The following is a 6,673-nucleotide window of genomic DNA, read 5'->3' on the forward strand; positions in this document are numbered from 1 at the left end:
TTATAACACGTCTGTCCACGAAGGCACTGGCTTCTCTCCTCACGAATTGGTGTTTGGGACACCCGCCCGTATTCCCTCCAGTTTCGCACCTGAAGAGCTTCCCGATACGTACCCGCGGTACCTTACGAGTCTGTTCGAGAACATTCGCGAAATACAAAGCGCTGCTAAAGCAAATCTAGACAAATCCAAAGAAAGATCCAAACGTTACTACGACAAACGCATTAACAGCATGGAACATTCAGTAGGAGATAACGTTCTACTATTAAATAATTACAAAACTGATAAGTTTTCTGCTGAATATCTTGGGCCTTACGTAATAATCGAAACTTTGGATCGCGAGAATGTCAGGATTAAAATTAATAACACTACGCGAGTAGTGCATGTTAATAAACTTAAACGAGCCTATAATCTTGGCGAACCAGGATGATCTGGTTTATGTTACAAATGATCGCTAAACTTCTAGTACCGATCCTCCTGATCCGCCATGTCGGCGCACTCATAGGATATGACTGCAATAAGCCATATGCTAATGGCACTACTATCTCTCTCATCGACTTTAACGAATGCGAAGTACCAGCGAAAGAACCAGATCTAAGAAATGTGCGACTGGAACTGCTCCAGTTGCCCATCTCTTTCGTCACTAGCGTACTGGCCTGTAGGGCCGAAATAGAGAACGTAATTTGCGATAGAAAAGACAAAATCTGTCAGTCTCGTATCGATACCTTCAAATTCTATCTACCGATTAATCTCACCATTTGTACTCAATTACACAATTATCAAGAATTGCGTCTCGGAGATATTGTCTTCACCGACCTCAAAAGTGACGTCGTCAATAGTCGCCTATTCCTTGCCACTAACAATGCTGTTATTCTCCCCCAATTTGTAAATATTAAACGCGGGAATAACATTAGAACCTATGTACATATAACATTCAAGCAATATGCGATAAAAATTAACGTATTAGCTAATAAGATTCTATTACCTTCCGGCACTACATGTAAATACAGCGATCTGCACTGCACGGACGAAATCGGGTTCAATAATTTTTGGTCTCCTCTGTTTCACGATGGTTGCAAATTAAACCCTCACTCAATACTTTATCAAGGCATGGCCAGCGAGATTACTTTCTCAAAATTCGGCAAGGCCTTCTCTGTCCTACACAAAGAAGATCAATTAATTCTCTTCATCCGCGCACAGCACGTCCTGTGTAATACCATGCTATATCAGACTGAGCATCCGCGAATCGTAGCGAGAAAATTTATTTTTGATAACCAAAATCAGTCTAATTCTAGCGAACTACATTCTATCATTAATTCGGTCTCTACGTATTATTACGTTGTAAAAAGGGATAGAGATGCGAGAAACACTTATAAACAAATAATGTTGGACAAATGTTTAAAAAGAGAAACAGAGCTGCGCATTGCGACGGCGTGGGCACACAAGGACCCAAATGCATTTGCGTATACCCTCATGGGCGAACCAGGCTACTCAGCGTTCATCCAGGGCGAAGCAGCACATCTCTATAAATGCATGCCGATCGCGGTGGAACTAAGGCCCACCGAAAACTGCTTTTCGGAGCTTCCCATTCTTGCGAATGGCGCTCCACGATATCTCACACCAGGATCCCGTTTGATTGTCGATAAAGGAACGGAAGTAGCTTGCGATACGTCAACCACCTTGATGTATCGTAGAAAAGGTATCTGGTATTCGTTTGGACCACGGTCCAAACTGGCTACCTCACCCACGATAATTGATCCAAACATAATGTCATGGGAGCCTACCAAGGCCGCTCGAACACCTGAGGAAAAAGAGACCCCTCATCAAGGGGACAGCACACCTAATCGTCCGCAACTGACATACCTAATTAAAGCTTGCGGAGTGCTTGTGGTTATAATCGCCATTCTGACAGCCAAATATACCTTTTTGTATTTACGTAAAGAAAATACACGCACATACGCATCGAACGAAGGCTCTTCCCAACCCCGTACCAGTCGAGTGCTCTTCTGGGAGGATACCCCTGTGGCCTCCAACGCTAGGGTTGATGCCGGCTGGATCGAACGATTAACTCTATCCTCGGAAATTCAAAATCAAGACCTAGCAACCCATGCATGCGAAGCAGCCAGCGATATAAATGCTGAATTATCTGCTATAACAGATTCACTGCTTCATCTCGAACACCGCCTGGATCAATGGACGACGCTGCCGCGACGAACCTCATAGGGCTCATCAAGCTCGCCGTCGCCGCAAAAGAAAACGTAAAGCTGCGGCTCCACTCTTAAGAATGAGAGTGTCGCGTCCGACGCATACGCATAAGCTCAATACCTTATATTTCCTTTTTTTTTTCTCTTTCTTTCGAATACGTTTCCGTTTCTCTTTCTTTTCCCCTTTTTACAATACGCTCAAACACGTATATTATATACGTTTGGTATTATATAAAGCAATGGTTTGATGTTGTAATATCGGTTTGATATTGTATTGTACATTTCATATTACATAAAGTAATAGTTTAATATCATAATATCAGTCCGATATTATGTTATACATTCAATATTATATAAAATAATAGTTTGGCGTTGTTGTATTCGTTGATATTATGTTATACATTTGATATTATATAAAATAATAGTTTAATATTATAATATCAGTTTAACATTGTGTTATGCATTTGATATTATATAAAATAATAGTTTAGCGTCATAATATCAGTTTGATATTGTGTTATACATTTGATATTATATAAAGTAATAATTTAATATTATAATATCAGTTTGATATTGAGTTATACATTTAATATTATATAAAATAATAGGTTAATATTACAATGATAGATTTATATTATATAATCTTCATTTAAAGTCTATGATTGCGAGAGACGATCAAGCGTGATTCACGTGCTCCGCGCGCGCTCACGTACGGTGCGCGTGGACGGACAATGGGACTTCTCGGAAAACGCGAATTCGGGAATCGAACTACGGATCAAAGGGCAATCCACCACTTTCTAATTTTCCGAGAATTTCCATTTCCCCTCGCCCTTTTGCCACCAACCTACCAGTATATAAGAGCGCCGATTTTGACGATACTTCGCTCATTATCGTATCGCGCTGCCCTCGGCGACGATACACCAGGGACAAGAGCGTCGCTATAAGCGCAACTCATCATTAAAGGTTTATTAGTAGAATCTTCTTTTTCTCTTTATAACGCCCTATCATAGTAGCACTCTTATTTCTTTTTCGGTCAGTTACTATCCACACTTCCTTAAATCGCGCTTGTCAAAGGCGTATGTCCTCCTTCACCCTTGTTGCATTATCGTCTCGGACAGGTGTAATCCCACCTTCCACATTCCTTAAATCGCGCTTGCCAAAGGCGTATGACCCTTCCTACTCTCTGTAATATTGTCTTTTCGGCCAGGTGTACTCCCACCTTCCACGTTCCCTAAATCGCGCTTGCCAAAGGCGTATGCCCCTTCTCACTTTTATTATATTACCTTTCCTATCACATATATATATATCTCGCTCTTATTACGTTATCCTTTTGGTCACGCACATATATATATATATGTGTGTATATATATATATACATTGTCACGTGCTTCCGTGAGATCAGTAATTCGCACGAGCACGGATTAAAACGATAAGCGGAAATCGCGTAGAATTTCGGGAGGGGATTTCGTCCCTCCGGCGATCGACAAGGAGCAGCCACGCGAAATGTTGGGCGCCAGACGTGCTCGGCGGCACGTCATTCGCGAAACGCGAATTTTCGGCAATAGCGCGACCAACGAAAGCGATTGCTCACAACGATAACCGAGGTCCACGACCGAGCGCTGCTCCCCGAGGTCGATCACGCGAGGGCCGGCCGGCTCTACCTAACGGTAGAGGGGCAGGGCGGAACTAAGGGCGGACTAGGCGACGGACGGCAGGATGATGCTGGCCGGGCGAAAGAATCTATACGCGGTATTAAAGAGTAATGATAACGACACCGTTTATTAACCGCGTAGCAAAGCGGTAAGAAGCCAAAGAAATGATACAATGCGGTAATATAAAAAAAAAAGGAAAGTAACGGAAAAGAAAAATGACTTGTTTGGCGATGTTAAACGCCGATAACTCAGCGGCACGATAAATTTCGACGTGACAAAAGGAAAAAGAAAAGAGACAGTTCAATAGATTCGGTCGGTCAATGAGAACACAATTAAAGTCAGAAACGGTGCGATAGTACAATGAAAAACGGAGCTCGGCACGACGCGAGTATCGAAATCTAACGACAGTACACAATAACGATTTTAAATTCACACGCCGGACGCATCGACGGCGCCTCGCGCCCGCGCGAGGTCGCTCTATATCCGGGATGTGGCGGCGTGGTATTAGATGGGCGCGTCCTTCGCCCTTGAATTCCGGAACGAGTTGGCTATCTCGCCCCGGCAGCTCTCGGCGATGGCCCCGGGCCCTGGGGAAATCGCCGGCCGTATCGCCCTTCGCGGACCTCAGCCACAGCGCCCGCCTTCCCGGTTGCGCCCCTGGCGGCTTTGGTATCCTTGCGCGCGGTCACGCGCTCCGCGTGTGCACGCTCTGTCACCTGCTCGCCGCGTGCCCGGTGCGTGTCCCCTTTGCTCCGGCGCCAGGTCGCCCGTACTCTAACTCCCTTCCGCTGTCGATGGCCTTGAGTCCTCTCCGCTGATGCTCCGTTGGTCCGGTGAGGTGCCGCGGTACATATAAGAGGTTCAACAAAAATTAATAAAAAGTACGCGTTTAAATTCGGGCCTCCCGGAGATCTCGGTCTCGCTCTCACGATGCGACTGTCGGTCCGGCAAAAAGGGGGCGCGAACCCGCGCCTTGTGACGGCGGCGGGACGCTGCTCCGCTGCAGCGGACTGCGGCGTCACAACATATATATATATATTGTCACGCGCTCCCGCGAGCTAAGTACCTCACACGAGCACGGATCAAACAATGAGGTGGAAATCGCGTACGATTCCGGGGTGGCAGCCCTCCAGGATGTGTCCCTCCGGCGACCGACGAGGAGCGGTGACACGAAAAATGGGCGCCAGACGTGCTCTAGGCCACGTCACTCGCGAAACGGCCGATTACGCGATAGCGCGAACGAAATCTATACGCGCGACAACACTCGATCATCAAACGCCGCTCCCGGAGTCGATTGCCCGAGGACCGGCCGGCTCTACCTAACGGCAGAGGGGCAGGGCGAGGCCAAAGGGCGATAGGATGGCGCGGGGCGGGCGAAAGAACTCGTACTCCAAATTATTAACAATAACAAATAATAGTCAGGTTTATTGGCCGCCTGGAAAGGCGGTAAGAACCGGCGGAGAAAGAAAAGAAAAGATAACACAGTTTGGTAGAAAAATACGGACGTGACGCGACTGATGCGGCGCTCATAAGCGCGAATAATCCGCCGGCACGAGGAATTCCCGCGTATAAAGAAAAAGACAAGAAATAGGCATGAAATTCGGCCGGAAACAAAAAGAAACGCATTCAACACTAGTCGGCGCGACTGTACAATAACGGACGGGACTCGGTACGACGCGTGTACCGAGGTCTAACGACCATAAGTATTTCCGCGACAGTTGTAAGTTTACGCGTCGGACACTCGTACGAAAGCGAAGCAGACAGAAAATTAACTCACACCGACACGCAATGAAATCGCGCAATGCCACACTCCAGCGCGACGCGCGACACTCGTGATTCCGCGTACTCACACACACTTACTCTAACGCTCGCGCGCTCGGGCGCGAGGGCTTTGCGGCGAACTCGCGACGACGATCTCCGGGTGACTCGATACGCGACTCGCGACACTCCCGATCGCTCACAGCAGATTCGATGAGAATCCTCGTATTTGAGGACGGACGCCGGTACGCCAAACCAAAGAGCACTGCAAGATACGCGTCGCCAAAGGGGCGCACGCGACGAAACTCTAACACGAAAATGGCGTTCACGTCCGCAGAGTGCGAGCAGATTCTCGATCAGCTCGTGCCTTTACACGCGCTAAAGAAGGTCACCTCACCGGCACGATCCTCGTTTCAGCTTCCTGGGTGGCAGATCCGGCCAACAGCTGTTCGTCCCTCTCGGTCTCGCTGACGTACTCTCTCGCTCTTTCTCTCTTTTGCTCGCTCTCGATCGCTTACGCCGGATCGACCGCACGCTCTCCCAGTCCGCACGCAAAAGCGGCGTAGATCGCGTTCAATTCGCGATCGATGCCTGCACTCCCTGCCCGGGGGTGCGCAACACAGCGGCGCAGTCGGCCGCGACCAATCACGGCGCCGCGGGGGGTCCCGCCGTGGCACGGGCGCGATCAGGTGATTCTGCATGCGGGCGCCTCGCGCCCGCGCGAGGTCGCCCTATATCCGGGACGTGGCGGCGTGGAATCAGATGGGCGCGTCCTTCGCCCTTGAATTCCGGGGCGAGTTGGCTCTCTCGCCCCGGCAGCTCTCGGCGGTGTCCTCGAGCCCTGGGGAAATCGCTGGCCGTATTGCCCTTCGCGGGTCCTCAGCCACAGCGCCCGCCTTCCCGGTCGCGCCCCTGGCGGCTTGGGTATCCTTGCGCGTGTTCCCGCGCTCTGTCACCTGCTCGCCGCGTGCCCGGTGCGTGTCCCCTTTGCTCCGGCGCCAGGTCGCCCGTACTCCAACTCCCGTCCGCTGTCGTTGGCCTTGAGTCCTCTCCGCTGACGCT

This window comes from Wasmannia auropunctata, unplaced genomic scaffold (genome assembly GCF_000956235.1).
Source record: "Wasmannia auropunctata unplaced genomic scaffold, wasmannia.A_1.0 LD336090.1, whole genome shotgun sequence".
Taxonomy (NCBI): Eukaryota; Metazoa; Arthropoda; class Insecta; order Hymenoptera; family Formicidae; genus Wasmannia; species Wasmannia auropunctata.